Here is a 23,435-nt window from a genome sequence, read left to right as displayed (position 1 = left end):
TCATAGTGTTTCATCACTGAAAATATAAGAAAGGCTGGGGATGCACATACAGCAAGTCTATCACTTTGAACAAATAATTATGTTATAAAAAGGAATAAATTATACACACAGTATAAAATATACAAAACATCTAATAAGTACACCTATGGATGTGGGGGCTGTTCAACCTGAGCAGTGGTTCCCAAAAACTTGGTTGGCATTAAAATCACCTGATGAGATTTAAAATGCACAGATCCCAGAGACTTTCAGTAAGTCTGGAGAGACAGAGACCTTATTTCAAAAGGTCCCCAGGTGATTGACATAGCATATTTGCTTTCACTGACTGAAAGGTCAGTGACTGACCCACAATACAATCGTTATTCACCCTAAATGCAGGCTGACGTAACTCAAAACTATTCAAATACCCATCGTTTTCTACTATTAGAATTTCTGGTTCATTCTTTAGAATAATTTCGTTTGCTGCATGACTCGAGAAGAAAGTTCCAAAATTTCACCTCTATCGTGGGTAGCAACAATATAAAACAATCACTCTAGGTGGTATGGACAAACTCAACGTATGACAAAAGGAAAAAAAGGGCCGGGGAAGGAGAGAAATGGACACACACAGCAGAATGAATTCCTGGTTTTGTAGGGTGTCTCAGTGATCATATGGCCACTGCTTAACCCAAAACTCACTCATGAAGGCTACTCAGTAGAAATTAAGACCATTTTTATCTGGTCAATGGTGTCTCCTATAAGATCAAGATTAAATAAGAAGTCAACAGCTTAAACTCAGCAATGTCTGTACCAAAGGTATAGTAATAGTAATATTAATAAATGGCAATATGCCATTTTTGAACAAAGATCAAGAAAGTTACCTGAAAAAATAAGATATCTTTAGTGACTAAACAGTATAACACAAAATATGAATAATAAAGTGCTATCCAACAGAATAAAAGAAATCTAAAAAACAGAAAAAGGATATATACATATATACCTATAGGAACAGAGAGAGAAGTTTAAACAATAAAAGAAACAAAATGCTACTTTGAACTACTATTAGGTTATAAAAAGAAGTAATCTGCTAACTTGGTTACTCCTGAGAAATATGGAAACAAACAGAGGAAAACAAGAAATAGAAGGAGAAGGATCAAAGGCCTTGTCTACCAGGAAGCCAGAAAGAAAAAGAATGTACTAAAAGATAAAATTTACTTGCAACAGAAAACAAAGTCACTATTACTTTATAGTTTCAAAATATACCTATAACAACAACAAAAAATTAAACAAGTAGAAAGCTGTAAGACACAAATAAAATAGAAATGCTAAAAACAATTAGTGGGTCCTCTATTACTACAGCTCTGTATCATAATCTGTGAATGTATATAGTATCTTGCATACTTTACAATATGTGACAGAGTTTTGTTATACTAGAGTTAAAAAAGCAGTGGGCTGAAATAATTCTGAACTTTCAGTGGTCCAACTGAGCTATACTAAAATAGAGATGCTGAACTTCCCTGGTGGTCCAGGGGTTGGGACTCCAAGCTCCACTATAGAAGGTGCAGGTTTGATTCCTGGTCAGGGAACTAGGGCGGGGCGCTTCCCTGGTGGCTCAGATGGTAAAGAATCTGCCTGCAATGTGGGAGGCCCAGGTTTGATACGTAGATTGGGATGATCCCCTGGAAAAGGGTATGGCAACCCACTCCAGTATTCTTGTCTGGAGAATCCCATGGACAGAGAAGCCTGGTGGGCTATACAGTCCATGGGGTCGCACAGAGTCGGACACGACTGAGCCACTAACACTTTCACTTTCAGAGAACGAGGATCCTGCATGCTGCACAGTGCAGCCAAAAAGCAAAACAGACAGACAAATATTTGTCTCCAAGGACAGTCTGTTCTTATCACAGAGAAATAAACTGAAGGATTCTAAAAAAGTCCTGGATTATAAAGAAAGAGATGAATGAGCTTAAAATCCTAACACCCCTGGTATTAGATACCAAACTTTAATATTAACAACACCAGAGCCTAGTGATACACTGCGCACATTGAACAAACCTGAAGGTTTGGGGAAATATTTTTAAAAATTCTGACAAATATACACTGAAAACTTAAGGTATGCCAGTGCACAGGTGTACAACACTAGAGAGCAGTAAGGTAGTCTCTTAAAATTTATTTTTCTAGTGACATACACTGATGTGTTTCTCTTAAAAGAGATCTAAAAAACCAAATGTACATACATCAAGTACATTAGTTAGAGAACCAAATGCAGCAGGATATTCCATGAAACCCAGAGAATATTCAGAGTCAGTCTGAAGAATAAAAAAAAAGGCAGATGTACTTGTCCTACATTCATGACCTTGGGTAAATCACTTTCCCTCTTAGGGTTGTTATCTGTATTATGAGCGAACTGTATGAAAGTGAAAGTCTCTCAGCCGTGTCCAACTCTTCGCAACCCCATGGACTATACAGTCCATGGAATTCTCCAGACCAGAATACCAGAGTGGGCAGCCTTTCCCTTCTCCAGGGGATCTTTCCAATCCAGGGATCGAACCCAGGTCTCCTACATTGCAGGCGGATTCTTTCCCAGCTGAGCCACAAGGGAAGCCCAAGAATACTGGAGAGTCTTTCCCAGCTGAGCCACAAGCGAAGCCCAAGAATACTGGACTGGGTAGCCTATCCTTTGTTCAGCGAATCTTCCTGACCCAGGAATTGAACCGGGGTCTCCCGTATTGCAGGAAGATTCTTTACCAACTGAGCTAGTCAGGGAAGCCCTAAGAACTGTATAGTGACTTAAAATCTCACCTGGCTTTAAATGCTAGACTTCTAGGTTATCAATTAGATTCATTCTCAAAGCTAAGAAGGGAACAAATATCACCATGTCTCAGCTTAAAAAAAAAAAAAAAAAAAAAAGTCAGAAAATTTTAACAACTACATATAGTGAAGCTATACAACAGTCGGTTCTCTATCTTTGCAGTCCCCTTTTCTATAACCGAGCCATCAGGATGAAGTCTCTGAAACCTCTTTAGATGGAAATGGCTAATAATTAATAATAAACGTATACCATTCTGAGTGGCTTTACATCTGAAGTCCAGGAAATTTAAAGAGGAATCCCTGTATCAGGCAAAAAAGTGATATATAAGATTCAGTCTACTAGTCTGGCTCTGCCCTCATGTCCATTAGGGTAAAGTTTTAAACTGGAAAGGTTGCTCTAAGTCAGGGCATAATCCCCCTTCTCCCTCTCCACTGCACACAAAGTATCAAGATACCTATCTGCTCTTTTCTTCAAAGGCCCTCACTAAACTAGGACATTTCAGGACTCTATCTCCTTCTTCCTTGTTGGGGAAGCTGGTATATCATTATTACTCTATCAAAGAATGAAACTAAACATTACTCGAATGATACAAAACAAATTTAAGATCCAATTTGAGAGGAAAATTTTAAGAACTGCCACTGCAACCTCAATTCACTCTAAAACTTGGACAGATACATGGCTGCCAGCGCCCCACTCCTGCCTGCACTTCTGCAACTGTTACAGCAAGGCTCTGGAGCCTACCTTTACTAGGCAAAAACTACTTTTTATTACTTCATTATATTTATCAGAAAGCTTCAGTGCTACTTTCCTATTCCTTTTTCCCTTTAAAGATTATGAAATACAGATAAAAAAATTCTGATAAGTAAGAATACATAAACTTATACGTTTTACATAAACATGCTGGTTTATATCCATATTCTCCTCCCAATTTATACACATATTTACTCTTACATGAGATCACACTGTGCATTGTTGTTGCACTGTGCACACTATTTGACAATTTGCTTTATGTAGTGTCTCAAATCCCTCTCCATTTCAATATATTTCTATACATAATAAAACAGTTGCATGACATTCTATTACAGTTGTCCCTGGGTATCCACAGGGAATTGGTTCCAGCACACCATCCCCACCCCAGTCTCTGGCCAGATACCCAGGTCTGTGGATGCTCAAGTCCCGTATGTACAATGGCACAAGACAGCGGTCATGCTTTATTGCAGCTAGTTGAATCTGCAGATACAGAGGAGGTGTATCATAATTTAATTAATTTCCCTATTATTGAATGCTGCTACTCCCAAATTTTGGTTAACTCTGAGGGGGAAAAAAAAAAACCTATTTGCATTATAAAATAACTGTGATAAAACTACAGAAAACCAAACCTAACCACCCTCACACTACCAGTTTATTTTGCAGTTTGTTTTGACCAGTGTTTTGATGCCTATCCATTTCAGTCTTTTACCCTGGGCATTCATTCATCCAAACAATTACTTATTGAGCTCTTGCTATGTACCAGGTTATATTGTATATATATATGTATACATATATACACACACACACATATATAATATAACCTATAGTCTACAGGTTATTACTGTCTGGGTTTTTCTTTACTTTTCCTCCATAACAATTTATTTTCCGTAATTTTTTCCTCCCAGTTTTATTTAGATATAATTGATGTATCTGCTGTTTGTTGTTGTTTAGTTGCTAAGTTGTGTCCGACTCTTTAGCAACCCTATGGACTGTAGCCCACCAGGATCCTCTGTTCATGGGACTTCCTAGGCAAGAACACAGGAGTGGGTTGCCATTTCCTTCTTATATAGCACTATGTAAGTTTGAGGTATAAAGCGTAAGATTTGACTTACATATAATATTTCATGATATATGGATTTCCCAGAGAAGTTTAGCAAACATTCATACTCTTTTTAAGTTTCATATGTAACATACAGCAGTGTTAACTATACTTATCACATTGCATTACATCCCTGCCTACTCTTCCCCTCACCATGTACTATATTAAGACAAAACACAACTCAAAAACCACCCAAACTTCTCATAAGCACTTTGCTAGTTAATAATCTTTCCAATCAGCTTTTTTCAGCCTTTGTCAAACATCACTCCCAACATGGAATTTGGTCCTGTTTATTTATCCATTTGTCTACTGCTCTATTTATTTTCTAATTAATTTTTTGATAAGTCCCACGTAAGTGGTTCAGTTCAGTTTAGTCGTTCAGTCGTGTCCAACCCTTTGCAACCCCATGAACCACAGCAGGCCAGGCCTCCATGTCCTTCACCAACTCCCGGAGTTTACCCAAACTCATGTCCATTGAGTCGGTGATGCCATCCAACCATCTCATCCCTCTGTCGTCCCCTTCTCCTCCCAGTATCAGTGTCTTTTCAAATGAGTCAGCTCTTCGCATCAGGTGGCCAAAGTATTGGAGTTTCAGCTTCAACATCAGTCCAGTGAACACCCAGGACTGATCTCCTTTAGGATGGACTGGTTGGATCTCCTTGCAGTCCAAGGGACTCTCAAGAGTCTTCTCTTGTCTGGTAGTCATCAGTAGTCAATTTAATGTAAAATATATACAATGACCAACTACTGCTAAAGTCTAAAGATCCCTGCTTTACCTCTGTGTAGCACATTATAGTTAGTTACAAATATATAGCTGACTCAATGAATGGGGGTTTCAGTGTACTGACCCTCCACACAGTTTAAAATTCAATATAATCTATAGTTACCCCTCCATATATACCGTTCCCTCATCAGTGGATTCAGTCAACTGTAGTTATTTGTAGTTGCAGTTATTTACTATGGGAAAAAAATCCACATATAAGTGGACCCAGCAGTTCAAGCTCACATTGTTCAAGGGTCAACTGTATATATTTCCCCCTTCATTTAACTGTCAAAAGCCTCCAATAAAGTAGATAAGTCATTTTACAAATAGGGAAAGGAAGGGACAAAGAATTCACCCTTAATGAACTTGCCCAAGGCCATACAGCTATTAAGCTGCATGCTGGTTAAGCCTTGGTACCCTAGTAAGATTAAAATCTAATTTTATGCTTCTTTTGTATTTCCTGATACACTTAGATCAAGGTCTCTCCTGCAGAAAGCCTATCCTAACATCTTTCATTAACTTCTGTAACTGACCATCCCTCCCTGCACACTGAACACACTTTTATCCCAGCACCAACAACACATTTATAGATCTCTTGCCCTATATTCTACTTAAGCTCCTCAGGAAAGGGATCTTTTTCTTATTCTTCTTGAAATCCCCAGTACCTAATACATGCCTGGCACAAAGCAGAAAGGTATAAGTGTTCAAAGAATGGAATAAGCACATTACGAGTGTTCAATAAATAAACACTACAGATATTTAGACACATCTAAATATCTGGGTTGATCCAATTTATATCATTGCAGAGAAAGTCACACTTCAGTATATGTAGAACCATTCAAGTTCAAATATAAAACCTATATTCAAAGAGCAGGCATCATCAATAGAGAAAATATAATTTTTAAGTGCCATTTACATTAAGAACAATACCAGTAACAATACTTAGAAACTGTAAAACACACAAAACTGTTAAGAATAGATGCTTTTGAATAATTAGGAGTCATAATGTCCACAGCTTAGAATTTAGCCATTTTTATTATGACTCTAAGTAACCTGGGGGAGGGCCAAAAATCAGTAAAAATCAGTAAAAATGACTATGTTGGAGTTAATATATTTTCAAAATTGTTTTATAAAATTTATGGTTTCAGACCTGATTTTGCTCATTGCTGCTTTTCTTTTAAATCGTAATTCTTATATCATCGGAATGGTCTTCATGACCTGGTCCAGCCATCTAGAATTGTCAACCAGAATGCACAAAACTGTTGGGCATGCTGGGCACATATAGGAATGTGCATACAAGCAAACAAGCTCCATTTAATACAGTTTAACTTCTATATTCTACAGTAGATGCTACAGGGGACAAAGTAAGGAGCTGGATGGTAACGCTGTTACATAGCTCAAAAGTACTGCTTCTCCAATGTTTTCACTACAAACAGGGTTTCCTGCTCCAGGCACTCATGCCCCATTTGTTTGTTATCTTAGATAGTCAAAGAGTTCACATTCTTCTCTTAAAATATATATTTGTTTTAATGTAAAAGTATTTATAATTACTTACCTGTTAAATTACTTAACTCACCGCCCCCTCAGTGAGCACAACTGAAGCTCCAAGAAGATGAGTCATGTTTATCTTGTGGCTTCAAGTACCCCGGAATCATACCACTTTGTACCCTAAGGGTATTCATATCCCAGTTTGAGAACCAGGGATCTAAATAATTAAACTAGCCACAATACTTAAAAGTGATCAAAATGTTCTTATAACCCCATTCCCCAAACTCTTAAGGCTAGTTTTCTGTATAGCTTTTCATATCAGTATTGTTTCTCTTTTCAAGCAGCTCATTAGTATGCACTACCTGTCAACACTAAAGAACGTGCAGGACACAAGTTATTTCTGGAGCAATAGAACACTAGCACATAGAGCTTGTCCATCCCATCTACGAGGTACCAAGCTGCCCATACAGAAAACTGATTAGAAGAACAGCTTTCACTCCTGTTTCCTTCCTCCTCTCTGTGTGCTCCAAGCATAGCTTGTAAGAAAAAACTTAGTAGTCACTTAGATGATTCATTCATATAAGCTTATCTAATCTTGGCATTTGTAATTCTCACCTCTACACTCTTTTCACCATTACACAAATGCAATTAAACTATTTTCACATTTTCTAGGGATTAAAAAGATCTTCTTCCCAGTAGCCTGAGAAGAGAGATTTTTCACACCCAGAACCCTTCTTTATTGTTAATGAGATCCCAAGTCTAGTAGACACTGACATTTATGAGAAGCCTGTTTCAAGTATCCTGTACTGTTCATTATATTTAACAGCAGAAATGGTAAAGTAAATTATAAGTGACCCTTGCAAATGTTTCCCAAAAAAATTATTTATAAGGACTGTAACACTACAATATAAACATGGGTCATTAGCTAGGTTAACTCAAATTTAGTGAGACAATTTTTACCTAGGATATCAGCTTCTTCAAGCACAGGATTCCATCTGTTCCTCACCAAAACTACAAACTGCCACAGGCCATGGACTTTTGAGGTCATTTGTCAAGAGTCAAAATCTATAGTTCAAGGGTTTCTACAGAATGAGTGGGTGAAGTCGCTCAGTCGTGTCCGACTCTTTGCGACCCCATGGACTACAGCCTACCAGGCTTCTCCGTCCATGGGATTTTCCAGGCAAGAATACTGGAATGGGTTACCATTTCCTTCTCCAGGGGATCTTCCCGACCCAGGGATCAAACCTGGGTCTCCCGCATTGGAGGCAGATGCTTTAACCTCTGAGCATCCTGGGGTCTTCCTACGTACATACTCAGAATGGTACTTAATGCTTTATACAAATTTGCATAACTCTGATAATAACCTCATTAACTGGTGTTATTCTCACAAATAACAACTGTAGGAGTAGAAAGGTTAAGTTATCTACCCAGTGTCAGCCAGCTAGTGTATGGCAGTGCAAAGAGAGTTTCAAATGGAGTATTCCTTGAATATAAAGCTTAAATGCTCTCAATTATCCACTGTCCTATATCTCCTATACTTAAGAATGAGCCAGCAAATCCTCCAACCCCAGAAAGGTTTTATTACTCCTATATGCAAGACCAAGAAGTGGAAATAGCATTTACCTCTCCGTGGCTGCAAAGTCAGTTTGAGCAGGGAAAACAGAACTCAGCTCTCAAGCCTCTGGTCAGCAATCTGTCCGCTACTGCATCTTGTTCTTTGGACCCAGGTCTGTAATCATTCTGAAACAGAAGCACACATCATTTTATGGACACCAAATACACACAAATGCAGACATAGTATGAAAAGCAAAATGAAAGCAAGAGGAAGACAGATAAAATTGGGAAAAAACAGTATACTTGCTAAACTGTCACATTACTATTATTAAAGTAGTGGTTTTACTGATTGTTAGTTTAAACCTCAAGACTATATTTTTCAGTGTAATAAGATAACTATGGAGGGAGCTTTCACTGACCTTCAACAGTCCTAAAAGCACAGCAATGAAATACCTTTTCTTAGACAAATAACAAAATACTTTTTTAAAGTCAAATTGCTACTTAACAATTCTGTCTCTAAAATACAAATAAATGGACTGTCAAGCTTCAGGCAATGGTAGAGTGGTACTTAACTCCATGGCAGGGGCGGGGATGGACATTACTCTTAAATCAAAGACCTAAATTTAACCATTTCCAAAGAAACTGGCATATGAGGTACAATTAAGAGGAATTCATCTCATAAAACTATTATGATACTTTATCAGATGAAGCTAAAGAAGTCTTCGCTGCTGAAAAAAAAAAAAGGCAATTTATAACAACATAAGTAGATAATTAGTGTATTTAATCCAAGAAACACTTTTATATTGGATTCATATATTGTCACCAAGGTGCCTCAAAAGGTATGAAATTTTATGCCCCTAAAAATTGGAAGGGTGACTAAAAATAAGATCAACTGAGGAAAAAACCCATTATTCTTGGGGTATATATTAGCAGTCTATATTCAATAGCCACATCTTTGCATTTAAATACTAAACACTGAGAAAATGCAAAGGTACAGCCAGGGAAGAGCTGAACACAGCAACTAGAGAAAGCTTGGGGACGTTTAAAACAATAAATACGGTGTGCCTAATTCACACATTTGTGAACCATGTACCTCAATGTTATGTATTACTATTCTTTCTAAACCTGTATGTTCTTTCTCAATGCATTAAATCATGATAAATCTTACTTGTTTGAAGAGGGACCTAATTTTTTGCAAAAGCATTTCTAGTCATCTGAAACCAAGATAGATAAATAAGTTAGATAGATGGTCAGCTAGGTATCTGGTTTTAAAAAATGACATAGAGCCTATAAAGTAAATAATGTGGAGTGGATTTGATGCCAGTAGCATCCCTCAAGCAAAAAACCAGTCTCCCGAGATACATTCTGCCAGCAGGCACCACTCCGAAAAGCTCTGCCACAGGATTTCTCAGAACCCTAGTCAGCCACAGGTGGCTTCTGCCACTCGTAAGGAACTCCCCAAGCCACTCAGAAGTCCTTGGTGGGTGCCCTGATTTTTGTATGTTCTTTAAAGCAAAATCCTAAAGCTCTTAGGACTTTAATGCATATTAAGGATAACTTTTACAGCTACTCTTAAATAAGCAGTATTTTCCTATGCAGGTAAGCATTCCTATTGTAATCTTTCCCATACTAGCAATACGTTTCTTTGGGTAATCTTAGGTCCTCAATTTATTCTCTCTGTAGACTTCGTTTTCCAATAAAAACAAAGGAGACTTCCAGCAGTCCAACGGTTAAGACTCCTCACTCCCACTGCAGGGGACATGGGTTAAAAGATATAACTAAGATCCTTGCATGCCTCATGGCATGGGGGAAAAAAAAAAAAAAAACAGCACAAAATCAAATAAACAACAAAGTATGAATCCTGGCATATAGGAAATCTCAAAGGATAGCAACCCTGTGGACAAGAGCTATACCTTTAGAACAAAATAAATGATGTGTAAAACCAAGAAGCTGGTGACTCTATATAGCGCAACTGAAATCAAGAAGCAAAATATGGTCTATGGAGCACAATGCTAACCTGGGAAAACAAGCTTTCCTGCTGACTCAATCACAGACCTGCTGGATTTATCCCGTGTGGAGCTTATTTTAAGTAAAACATGCCACCTGCCATCCACAGTTTCAAAAGGAAAGCAAAACCGAAAATTACTAGAATGCCAAAAACTACACAAATGGACTAATGTATTAGGCAATTAAGTGTGGTTCTATTCTCAAGACTGACCCTCCATCAACACTGCTGCATATAGTTACTTAGTGCAATCTTATTTTGGAGAGGGAGAAGGAACATTTTATAGGGTTCAAAAAAGTAATGTTGAAAAGATTCCCCTATGGAGGCAGTTGCCGCAAAATTCTACAGAGATTACACACAGTAGATCGGTCAATTTCGCTTAGCACCAGGCTATTTTAATGTTCTTATGAATTTAACATAGCCTCCCTGCTCTCCTTCCCCACTCCCTGCCCGTCAGTTAATCAAGACTTTCTTTCCTCTCTCCAAAGCAACTGCTGCATGATATTGTATTAAGGTACTAGCTAGCATATTGGGGGAGGGGGGAAACCTGGCAATTCAACAGGAAGCTTTTTAATGATGCAAGAGGGCTTAAAGACATAGTGAATTTAACATACATGCCCTGTTTAACTTCTTTTACTGCCTAAGGGGAACCTGGAATTTTAACTTTTATAGTTGATCTAAACTCAAAGCAAGCAGGAAGACGCTTCATATGCGAATGTTTACTTACTGCTGAACTCAAAGCTACAGGAAGTCAGCTACTAGAGTAGTTACATTAGGCGTAGATATTTATAAACCAACTGCAACTAGTGACCCAGGATTCAATTACAACACCAACCCTCATATTTCAGCATATGGGCAAATTACCAGTGGAGTCAAGAACAAATTCATTCTGCCCTACTGGCGCTTTAGATCGGGTTGCACAATCCCGCGACAGAACTGCCTTCGCCTAGCCCTGAAGCATCAGGTACTAAGTACAGTAGTAAGTCATCGTCAGGAAGTTTCAAAGCGAGACAGAAACTCAAAGAGTTGCCTCAATCAATTTAGCCAACCCATAATCCCGAATTCAGGAATTTGTCACGTCACTGAGATCAGAATTAAATTAAGTCTTGATCCCTTTGCGATCTCTTAGTGCATGAAGTCAGGCTGCTATCAATGCAACGAGAATCCGACCCTAGCTCGAGAAAAAAACTACTTGTTGGGGAACTTGTGTCCTTTTCGCCCGGCGTGCGGGACCGCATCGGTCGGATCACGCAAAGAGCCCGGCGCTAGTTTGGGGGCGCAGTGGGGCCCGGCGGGGGCGGCGAGCGCGCGTCCCCCCGCCCGCTCAGGCGGCGTAGAGGCGCGAGCAGCTCAGCCAGCCTTGCAGAGGGAGCTCTCGGCAGCTCTGGGGTCCCTCTACTCGCAGCCGCAGCAGCGCCGCCTGCGCCACTCGGTGGAGACGGAGACCAGCGGCGGCGACGCGCGGACTGGGAGCGACCGCGGAGCAGCCGGGCGGCGGGAGACGCTCGCCAGGCCGCCGGGTAGGTTCCGGGGACCGGGCAGGCTGGAGGATGGGCAGCCGGAGAGGCGTCGGCAACGACCTGACACCCATACCGCACGGAGACTCGACTGCGCGCGCGGTGGCTATGTCTGGACCCTTGAGCGAGAGGGTCGCGGAAAACGGGGCATAGACATCGCCTCTCGGCTGAGGCCACCCGCCGCGGGAGGGGTGGAGGGCAGAGGGCGGGCCGCGGCCGGGCCAAGAGCCGGCCTCGAGGGCAGAGACAAAGGAAGGAAAATGGAGTCGCCAGCGCGCGGGCCTCTGTAGCTGCCACCGCCGGAGGCCTAGCGCGCCGTAGGAGGGAGGCCTAGCGGGCGGGTTGGGGGGGGGGGGAGGGGGGCCCGGCCCGGCCGCGGCGGGGACGGGCAATGGCGGCGGCCGCGCCGCAGCAGGGACGGTAGAGGGAGACAAACACCCCCCGGCGGCGGCGCTGGCGCCGGGCTGCAGCCAGCGCCGACCGGAGCGGCCCCATCGTGACACCTAGAGGCGGCCCGCGAAACCTCCTCCACCCGGGGCCCCCTTACCTCCGCGCCACACCCCCCGCAGCGCTCGCTCCGCCGCCGCTCCACCGCTCCGGCCACCCGGCGTCCCCAGCCAGCTCCGCGCACCCGCACCGGCTTCCGCCGCCGCCGCTGCCGCCAAAGAAGCAGCTCCGCGCACGGTTTAATCGCTCCACAGGCTCGGACACAAAATGGCGGCGGCGCGGTGCAGTGCGCCTGCGTCGGCGCTGCCGGGGCCGCGGGTGCTGATAAGGGAAGGGACGGGTGGGGGGGCCGGCCGGGCGACGAGTGAAGGGCGGGGGAGGAAAGGTGAGGGGAGGGGTTGGCGCAGGGCAGCATGGGAGGCGGCCCCGGGCGCCAACTTTCAAAAGCGGGCGCGATGGCGTCACGGGACGCGCTGCGGGTCGCGTCACGCCGCACGCGCCCTCAACTGATCGCGCGTGGGTTCTTAGGGAGCCCGACGTCCGGGCTCCCGCTGGGTGGGGCTTCCTGGGCGGAGGCAGTCCCTTCTGGGCGGCCCAGGATCCCGGCCCAGTTGACCTGCTTAGCTGCAGTCTCCCGCCCTCAATCCGAAAGGGCGGACGTGGGGCGGGGGGAGGGTGTCTGGAGGAAGCGCGCGCGGGACTAGGCCGTGGGGCTGAGGCGGTTCTTGGGCGGAGCCCCGCCCTAGTCTCCGCCCTCGACGGGCCGGACCCGCCCTCCGAGAGCCGCACGGCAGCCCGCCACGGGTAAGGCCGGGCGGGTCCCCTCTCACTCCCAAGTCCTCGGAAACAATCCTTACCCCGCGAGCCAAGACAGGCAGGGCTGTCCTGGGGATCTCTTTGCCCTACAAGAGGGCTTCCTAATACTGGGTGTGAGAGAAGAGGGCTTTCTCCTGGTGTGCCCAGGCCACTTCGGCCGGGAGAGGCCAGCGGAAGGCCAGACTTAATGCTTTTACACGAACGATCGTACCAGTCTTTTGCCAAAAGGATGTTCTCTATTTGGCGCAGTGTAATTGTGTATTTGAAAATGTAAGTTTCTTGTTTTTGCCTAAGAACTGTTAAGCTCTCTGTAGGCGGAGTCCTTAAGCCCCTCGCTGTGCGGTCGCCCCTCCCCCTCCCAAGGATGCACCTGCAGACTCTTCTACCCAACCAGCAATAAAGTTTCCTGAAGACTGACTGGAAGATGTTCTGGTGGCTCAGGAGGAGAACCTTTGATACTTACGAGAATCTGGTTCAGGACTGTATCTTTAATTCCGTTACCTTAGATCAAGGGGGAGCAAACGGACCCAGCGTCAAGTGAACAGCTGCTGCTCCATTGAGCTGATTGTTCCATTATGAAAATGTTAGCCCAATACTGACACCTATTTTGTTTTTTCTTTTTAAAGGAAATCTGGGTTTGTTTGTTTTTTTACTGTAAAATCTCCAGGTGTGGGCAACTGTATCAGATGTTTTAAAAGTGCATAAGCTGATTAAGCCAACACAAGCCCTGTCAGTTTGTATGACCTCTGACTTGAAGGAAAGAGTGAAGAGAAGTTCCACGGCCAAATCCTAGGCACCCCAGCATTTAAGATATCGTAATGGAGAAGGAGATTTGAGAGGGAACAGCCAGGAAGACAGAAGGAAATCCACTGAGTGTTAAATTTGGAATCCGAGGGCAGAGAAGGATTCAGGTAGGAGAGGAATGGTCAATTGTGTTTAGTGCTGCTGAGAGGTCATCTTGGGCCAGAAACATGGCTATATTGAATTGGCTACCTTGTAAGTCACTGGTGATTATCACTGGTGAGTTTGGCTTGATTTATGTTGGTTAATCAGAGATGTGGACCTGACTAGAATGGGTTGACCTGAGAAGGAAATGGCAACCCACTCCAGTGTTCTTGCCTGGAGGATCCCATGGACAGAGGAGCATAACCAGCTACAGTCCATAGGGTCACAAAGAGTCCTACACAGCTGAAGCGACTGAGCAGGCTGCAGAATGGGTTGAAGCATGATCGGGAAAGTAAGGAAATAGAGACAGCACACATAAGCAACATGAAGTTTAGCCACAAAGGGAGCAAAGAAATTCAGGGATAAATGTGGAAGGATATGGGGTCAAGGGAGGATGACAAGATGAAAGGATTATAGCATGTTTATTTGTCATTGGGAGTGCTACAGGAGAACAAAGTCTTGCTTGACTTTTTTTTTTTCTTTTGGCCACACTGCAGGGCTTGCAGGATCTTACAGGATCGAACCCAGACCCACAGGAGTGAAAGCGCTGAGTCTTAACCACTGGACTGCCAGGAAATTCCCTTGTTTGACTTAAATCAGGGTGAAATTCATGAAAGAATATAAGGAAACTGGGAGGTTTGACCCTGGATAGGAACAGGATGCTTCCACTGTGGAAATTAGAGTAACAAGGGTGAAGATGGATGCAGATGCAGGGGAGAGGTAAAACAAGCTTGCAGTTTTCCTAGTGGGACTGCCTTAGTGGTATTGGTACCCATTTGAAGTTTGCGGTCATGAGTTCATTATTACTATTTTGGTCACATAGCATTCAGGATCTCAGTTCCCTAAGAGGGATCAAACCCACACCCTCTGCAGTGGAAGTGGGAACTCTTAACCACTGGACTTGCCAGGGAAGTCCTGACCATGAGTTTAAAGTTAAACCAATTGGCCCAGTGTGTGATTTTCCTCCAACAACATTTAACTGCTTGGGTACAGACGTGAAGAAAAGGGATAATTTGATTTCTCAGGACCAGGACCCAAGTTTTCTGATACCTAGTCTTAGGTACTTGCCTTATGTGATTAACTATTCTAGAAATGGTGAAATATTTGGAAAATTTACATGTGACCCCTTTTTCTAGAAATCAAATTATTCCCGTTATCTCATGTATACTTGAGGACTCAGGCATAAAAAAAAGGCAAACTTTTTGAGAAAAATTACCAGACATCTTTGGCATATTTGCATTTTGTATTTTTTTCAGCCTGCCACTCCAAAAAGCTCCTGGTATACTTAGGAACTTTGTACTGAAAACAAAGCTGATTTACACTTCAATTCTTAGCTTCTTTTTCTTCTAGCACTTGTAATAATCTAATTCACTTTCTCTAAGACCTTACCTCATACATCTTATCTTTAAGCTTCCAGAATGTCATCTAAAGCTTTAATGTAGGTAAATGTAAAGCAATATATTTAAGTGACAAAAAAAACCTCAGCTGTGCTTAGAATTATCTTTACAGCTGCTATGGTCTAAATCTTTGTGTCCTCTCCAAAACTCATGTGTGGAAATCCTAATGTTAGATATGATGGTATTAGTAAGTGGGACCTTTGGGAGGTGCTTACGTCCCTCAGAAATGGGTCTGCTGCTGCTGCTAAGTTGCTTCAGTCGTGTTTGACTCTGTGCGCCCCATAGACGGCAGCCTACCAGGCTCCCCCGTCCCTGGGATTCTCCAGGCAAGAATACTGGAGTGGGTTGCCATTTCCTTCTCCAATGCAGAAATGGGTCCAGTGCCTTATAAAGAAGCTTCATAGAAATCCCAGCCCCTGCCACCACATGAGGACACAGCCAGAAGGCACCAGCTGTGAACCAAGAAAAGGGCCTTCACCAGAATGTGACCATGTTGGTGCTTTGACCTCAGATTTTCCAGCCTCCAGAACTGTGAACAGTAAACATCTGCTGTTTATAAGCGCCCAGTTGGTGGTATTTTGTTATAGCAGCCTGAACAGACTAAGACAACTACTGTATTTACACTGTATCAACTATCATTACAACTATACGACCTCTGAGGAATCAATTAGAAACCAGAATGAGGTCCAGGTGGCCTTGCAGCCTGCTCTCTGCTCTCTGAAGACAAAGATCCCATGTGCTGCTCGGACATGGCTGAGAAAATGCTGAGAATCACTAGGAAGGAACAAAAGGAAATGTTTTCTTCTTGCAGGAAATGGTGATGTGTCCTACTTTGCGCATGAAGTTGGCTCTAAAGATCAAGGGACAGAAAGCCAGTCCAAAAGGATAGTCTGTTTCAGGCCGGACAGAAACAGGCTGAGAAGAGGAATATGGTGAGAGCCTGCGGAACAGTTGGGATGATAAAAATAAGGACAAGTTTGTTGCCTATAGTACTATCCCAGACTATGTCACCCAGAGAGAACTGTAGTGATTTAAAACCGCCCAGTGATTTAAGATGGAGAAGGCAATGGCACCCCACTCCAGTACTCTTGCCTGGAAAATCCCATGGACAGAGGAGCCTGGTGGGCTACAGTCCATGGGGTCGCTAAGAGTTGGACACGACTGAGCGACTTCACTTTCACTTTTCACTTTGATGCATTAGAGAAGAAAATGGCAACCCACTCCAGTGTTTTTGCCTGGAGAATCCCAGGGACGCTGGAGCCTGGTGGGCTGCCGCCTATGGGGTAGCACAGAGTCAGACATGACTGAAGCGACTTAGCAACAGCAGCAGCAGTAATTTAAAAAGTGTTCTTCCCATGGACTGTCTCAGGTTTATTGTCCACAGGAGTTCAAGGCATTATCACCAGAAGGCTGTCAGCTTACCTCGTGGCAGTAGTGAAGTCACTAGGTTCTAAGACCTGGCCCTGAGCCTCCAGAATGGATTCCTTCCTTAGAGACTCATCAGGTTCACAGGAGCTTGATGCATAAGCCAAGTGACATTTTACTAACTGAGAGGTGGACTGGTGCTCACGTGCTGGCAAAAGGTATGTTCTCTCCCTGTAGGAGAACCTCCTGGGAAGCCATATTATCAGGAAGCTTCAGTAAGCAGTTAATTTATATAATGTAAATGTTTAATATGCTGGAGTCATATTGTCCGGCATTTGAATCTTATCTTGGTTTCTTATTAGCTGGGTGATCTTGGGTGAATTAGTAACAACTCAACTGCAGGTTTCTTCTCTATAACACTTCTTCACAAAGTGGTAAGGACTGAATGAGACAATCCAAATAAAACATTAGGCATAGTTCGAGGCACTGATAATCACACAATAAATGTAAACTATAATTTTTTTTATTTTTATGCTTATTAACCTACCCTCACTCCCAAATCTGCCTTCTGATGGCCATGGTCTTTAATTAATTAATAGGATTAATTAATTGAATTACTTACTGACTAGGCTTTCCTTGGCCTGGAAGCCATTCTTTCTGAGGAAAGTGTATTTTGTGCTATTATTCTCAGAAGAACAATTCTATTTCCAAATCTTCCTTAGCTCCCACTGTTGTCCCCAGGTAAAGCTTGCAATAATCGTGATCATTTATATGTTTTTTGGGAACTCATTAAGCAAGAGTCTCAATGAATTGAGGAGAGATGTGCTGATTTTCTGAGGAACAATGGGCAAGACTCTTCCCCACTTTGTGGGGTAAGACGTAAAGCTACACCTGAGGACTCCATTGCTCTGTGTCTACTGAGGACATGTGTGAGGCATAATCCAGTGCAGCAAAGATTTACTGAGTACTGCTGTCTTCGGCTGGAGAAGGCAATGGCACCCCACTCCAGTACTCTTGCCTGGAAAATCCCATGGACGGAGGAGCCTGGTAGCCTGCAGTCCATGGGGTCGCTAAGAGTCGGACACGACTGAGTGACTTCACTTTCACTTTTCACTTTCATGCATTGGAGAAGGAAATGGCAACCCACTCCAGTGTTCTTGCCCGGAGAATCCCAGGGATGGGGGAGCCTGGTGGGCTGCCATCTATGGGGTCGCACAGAGTTGGACACGACTGAAGCGACTTAGCAGCTGCTGTCTTCAGCTCCCTTTCTAGGCACTGGGATACAAAGATGACCCAAGATGTGTTTCCCGCTCATAAAGTTTAGAAAACAAAACCAAAACACATTAATGCATAACTGTGATAATGGGAAGAAATGGACTCATAAAGGAGCAAATCATTTCCCAGGGGTATCTCATTTCAGCTTTGTGTTAATAGGATCTGAAGGGCTTCCCCGGTGGCTCAGTGGTAAAGAATCCACCTTTCCAATGCAGGAGATGTGGGTTTGATCCCTGGGTTGGGAAGATCCCTTGGAGGAGGAAATGGTAACCTACTCCAGTATTCTTGCCTGGAGAATCCCATAGACAGAGGAGTCTGGCAGGCTACAGTCCATGGGGTCGCAAAGAGTCAGACATGACTGAGCACACAGGCACGCAAAAGCTCAGAAGGCATTAACAAGGCAAGGCATGTAAGGTGAAGAGCCATAATCAAGGGCATAAAAGGGTACAAGAGTGTTGGGGGACAGTAAGTCATCCCATTCTTTTGGATGAGGGTGTAGTGAGTGATACTAAATCTTGTAAGATATTTGGAAAACTTTCAATCTCAACTGCCAAGGGCCAACCGCTTTCTCCTAAATTTTAAAGACCTGCCCTTCTATATCATCTCCTACCCAGACCACAGGAATTTGTTTCCTTATTGATATCTGCTTTCTTCAGATCCCTATGAAAATTCTATTTTACCTCCCAGCTCAAACTACTGCTCTCTACTTTTGCCCAGGCAAAAGTCTAAAGGATTTTGCCTGGGCCTACATCTCACATTTGAGCAGTAGGTTACTTTTGTTCTCTGTGCTCTTACCTGCGTTTTTCAGATATGCATTGATCACCCTTAAATAATCCACCTAATCTGTTCACTTTTTTTTTTAAATCTGTTCACTTTTGATTTTAAAAAACACCTTCATGCCTGCCCTGTTAATTGATGTTCACAGTTCTTTTTGAAGAGCCAACCAGTTTTGTCCTTAACTCTAGAAGTGAAGTGACTTGCTCAGAGTTGTCCAGTAACCTGTTGACAAAACCAGAATGAGTACTCAGATCTTCCAGCCCCACCCTCTCTTCCTGTTCTTTCACTGGCCACTCTGCGCTCTTCACTCTGTTAGGTAACATTTCCATTTTTATAGGGATCATCTGTACTTGATGCTTTAGCTCAGGGACTGCTTGGGAGGGGGAAAAGGAAGGGAGGTCTATCAGGGAGCTCTGGACCTCTCTGCTCCCTCATTTTCTCTCCTCCGAATTTTATGTGATTTGTTTAGAGGTAAAAAGGTTTCGTCCCCTCCATGCAAATTGGACAGTGCCTTAACCCAAAGGGAGGGGTTTAATGGTGGAAATTTCAGGCTCTTAGTAAATAGAAGAGGTATTTGGAATAACCATTTACTAATCTAAGTAAACCTTGAATAGGGCTTCCCAGGTGGCTCAGGAGCCCTATTAATTAATTAAAGACTATGGCCATCAGACTCAGGAGCCTGGCAGTCCATGGGGTCACAAAGAGTCAGAAATGATGAAGCAACTGATCATGCATGCATGCAAGTCCTGAATCAACTGCTCTATGCCCAGGTCTGTGTTCAAGGTGCTACTGGAGAGAGATGATGCCCCTAGCCCTCAGGTGCCTCATGTTTTGTCTTGTATTAATCTGGAGACATTAAACCCTCATGAGTTTTAGTAGGTAAAAATCAAGGATGGAGAAGCAAGTAAAAGGAGGGTATGGGTAGCAGGTGTGGGAGGACCAGATTGGTCACCAGATATCACTGTGGTCATACGAGACTTGACAAGGAAGCAAGGATGACTCTCCAACTTCTCCCTCTAGCCTACATCTCTTCTTGCCCAGATCTACATGTCTAGCTTCTTTCTGGACACTTCTCCTGGATGGCTCACAGGCTACCCTTAGGAGCCTTGTCATTCTCCTCCTCATTTGCTTCGCTAGGGCTCCCCCTTTACAGTGAAAAACACCCCCATCCATCCACCACACCAGCCAGAAACCTAGGCTTCATTCTCTCATCTCCCACATCCCATCAGTCTCCAAATCCCGTCCATTCTACCTTCTGAACATTTCACTCTAACCTCCTCTCTATCTCTACCTGGCTTAGCATCAGGCTCCTCACTGCTCCCTGCCTCCTCCCTCAACACAAAGCAACCTTTCCAAACCACAGATGGGATCACAAAATTCCCCCGCTTCAAGTCCATGCATGAGTCCCCAGTGTCCTAGGAGTAAATCCCAACTCCTCAGCCACTCCACAAGCCCCTTTCTAACTGCCCCCTCTGGATTCAATTTGCCTCCTCCACTCATCTGACCTCACTTCTCTCTGCCTGTATTGTCCCCTGCTCAGGCTTCCATTCCATTCCTTATTTGAGAACCCAGTGGTAAAAGTGCATTCTAAGGAGCTATGTTTCATAGGGGACTCTGAGGGGTATTTTTATCCAGACTTTTTCTGCACTAAACATATACTGTTCTTTCATATTCACAATGTTTTCATATTGTGTTAAGTTTTAGAGATATGCATCAAAAGCTATTTCTTGACCACTTACTATATATTTGGCCTTAGTTGCTGGGAACAGTAAAGGCAGATGCAGCCTGATTAAACAAGAATTGCCTGGAGCACATGTTTAAAATAAAAGATTCCTTGGTCTCTGAATTTGAATCTCCAGGGAAGTTCTCAAGTGAATTTTAGAACTGAGTGAGTTGGAAAGACCTAACCTGATTTCATTTATAAGAAATATCCAGGGACCTCCCAGTGGCTAAGATTCCCACTTCCACTGCTGGGGACGCAGGTTCAGTCCCTAATTAGGGAACTAAGATCCCACATGCCAGGTGACTCAGCCAAAAAAAAAAAAAGAAAAGAAATACCCAGAATAGGCAAATCTATAGAATCTGTGGTTTCAGTAGATTAGTGGTTGCCTTGAGGGCTGGGGGGCAGGAAAGGGAAGGGGATGCAGAGGTCCTGGGGATGATACTTAAGGAGTGCTGAGTTTCTTTTGAGGTTGATGAAATCTCTAAAATTGATTTGGTGATGATTGTAGAACCCTAAATACACTAAAAGCCACTACTGAATTATACATTTTAAACGGATGAATTGTATGGTATGCGGACTAAATCTCAATAAAGCTGTTTAAAAACAAAACAAAAAACTTGGACCAAGCTCTACAAGGAAGGCAACAATCATCTTTCCCAGACTTGGGTGGTATGCGTTACCTAGCTGACCAGTCAGCAAATACTTACAGATGTATATATTGGAGGTGTAAACAGTGATTGCAGTGAGGTGTGATTCCCCTAAAACTGTACTAGGGGAAACGCATGCTCCTATGATAGGAGCACAGTGGAAGGGAAGCTTCCTGAGGAAATTTGTGATGTTTAGGTTGAAGCCTATCAAGTAACCAGGCATTAGCAAGGCAAGATGAGGAGTGTACCACAGAGGGGCAAGCAAGCCCCAAGGATGGTTCAGTGAGGTCCCGTGCAGACTGAGAAGTTAGGTGGCAGAAGTGGGGCTGGAGAGAGGAACCCACTTAAAAGCTTTTGTGAGCCAGGTTGAGGGGGCTGGAATTTTCCCTAAGAAACAGACTGTAGTGATGGGTCTGTTTTTAGAAATCACTTTGCACCTTGGAGACTGGCTGGAAGAAGGGCAAGACCAGAGACAGGGAGCCTGTGAGGGGGCAGTTTTAGTGTTTAGGAGAGAGGTCAACATGTCTGGAAACTGAGTGGTGCCAATGGGGATGAAGAGAAACAGAACTTATCAATATTTAGGGCATTTAATTGCGAAGATTCTGATGGTTGGGATGAGGGCACAGGGGCAAGAATCAAGAGTGAGGCCCAGCTGTGTGGCTTGAGTACCTAGGTAGTTGGTAACCCTGAGAGTCTGGGAGGAAAAGCAGGTTTTGAGATGTTTGATTTTGAGCATGCTCTTCAAAAGGCATCCAGTCAGCAGTTGGATATGAGGGTCAGGAGATGAGGAGAGAGCCATGTGAATCACAGCCATGAGGCATACAGCCTTAGCATATAGATGGAAGCCAGAGAAATGGATAAGGTGGTTCAGGGAGTGTGTTTCAAAAGAGAGGAGCAAGGGGCCTAGAATGGAATGCTGTGGAGTGACGTTTGTAAGAGGATGCTTGAGGAGGAGAAAGCTGTAGGGAGATTCAGAGGAAACAGCTAGAAACATCAGTGTTAGCATGGCAATTCAGTTGCTTATTCAGCTTCTCCAAGTCAATACTCTTGGCAGATCCAATATGCTCTGGGTGTCTTCAGAGAAAAATGAGACTTGACTATTGATATCAAACTCAAACTGTGAGCATCACCTCATTGCAGCCTTCTGAAACAAGAGGCCTCTCCCTGCAGGCCAATGACAGTCTTATTTTCCAAATGATAGTTTTTCCTTAGCAGTTCATATAGGTCTGGGAGTCCTTCCCAAGCTCACCCTCTGTATTACATCGGCCCAGGAGAGCCAGGTCCAGCAGTCAGGCCAACAGCTTTCTGTCCACAGCCGAGAGATGGCCTAAATAGGGTCCTCCAGGGATGCCAGGGGTGGGGGGAACATGTCATATGCCCAGGGTTCAGCAAATTGTACCCACACACCAGGCAGAAGCCCACAAGGAAGGCACCCCCACTCTGTGGGCAAGACAAAGAAGCAGTTCTCTTCCCACATGCCAACCCATCTGCCTCTTTGCCTTTACCAACATGTTTTTTTCTTTCTTCTTTTTTTGGTTTTCTGCAGCTCTGAATACATGAGGAAGGAGAGTAGGAGACTGGTGAGAAGGTAAGGTTGGAAGAGGGCAAAAGGAAAGGAGGTGGGGTGGGGGGATCCAGTGCCCACTGACCCAATAAACTGTATCCTGGACTACCTCAGCCTGGTCCCTTTTTTTGCAGCATGGGCTTATAAGTTTCTCCAGGGGAGAGCCCCAGCAATAGTAGCCAGGGCATGGCTGCGGCCTTGATGACTTGATCGATGGGGCGTTTGTCAGGATGTCACAGACTTTGGAGGCCCACTTCCTTCTGTCCCCTCACAGAGCTGGCACAGGCTCCACAGGACAGCTGGGTACAGGCTTTCCCTGCTCTGGTGCATCTGACTCCTGGTGGTGTCATGAGCCTCCCGTCACTGGAGGCAGCAGGCTCAAAACTGTCCAGAGTCGCCAGAGTGAGAGCCTCTCCGAACCTGTGTGACAGCAGGGGAGGAGGTGTGCTGGGAGCAGCTTTGCCCTGTGGGAAGACCTATGGGAGCACCTGTGAGGGTTTGCATGTGCTGGGGAG

At 43.8% G+C, this 23,435-nt stretch overlaps 1 protein-coding gene and 1 long non-coding RNA gene across 7 annotated transcripts in view; one reads left to right on the top strand and one right to left on the bottom strand.

Annotated features, from left to right (window-relative positions):
* CTCF (CCCTC-binding factor) overlaps positions 1 to 12,718 on the bottom strand; it is a 45,672-nt gene extending 32,954 nt beyond the window's left edge. Inside the window, exons 1-3 of one of the 6 annotated variants that reach the window (XM_070770786.1) lie at positions 12,512 to 12,718; positions 8,512 to 8,628; positions 6,956 to 7,068 (exon numbers count right to left, since the gene is read on the bottom strand). The gene's annotated coding sequence lies outside the window, so the exon portion shown is untranslated. Of the gene's footprint in view, positions 1 to 6,955; positions 7,069 to 8,511; positions 8,629 to 10,459; positions 11,234 to 12,511 lie in introns of those variants that run through there. The other 5 variants (XM_070770785.1, XM_070770780.1, XM_070770782.1 and 2 more) reach the window with 5 other exon arrangements.
* Positions 12,719 to 12,824: 106 nt separating this feature from the next.
* Positions 12,825 to 21,050, top strand: LOC139177086 (uncharacterized). Its single transcript, XR_011561508.1, has 2 exons — positions 12,825 to 14,138; positions 14,670 to 21,050. It is a non-coding gene; the product is annotated as an uncharacterized lncRNA (long non-coding RNA).
* The last annotated feature ends 2,385 nt before the right edge of the window (positions 21,051 to 23,435 follow it).

The sequence above is a fragment of the Bos indicus genome, chromosome 18 (genome assembly GCF_029378745.1).
Source record: "Bos indicus isolate NIAB-ARS_2022 breed Sahiwal x Tharparkar chromosome 18, NIAB-ARS_B.indTharparkar_mat_pri_1.0, whole genome shotgun sequence".
Lineage (NCBI taxonomy): Eukaryota > Metazoa > Chordata > Mammalia > Artiodactyla > Bovidae > Bos > Bos indicus.
This window is presented reverse-complemented; position numbering and strand designations above follow the sequence as displayed.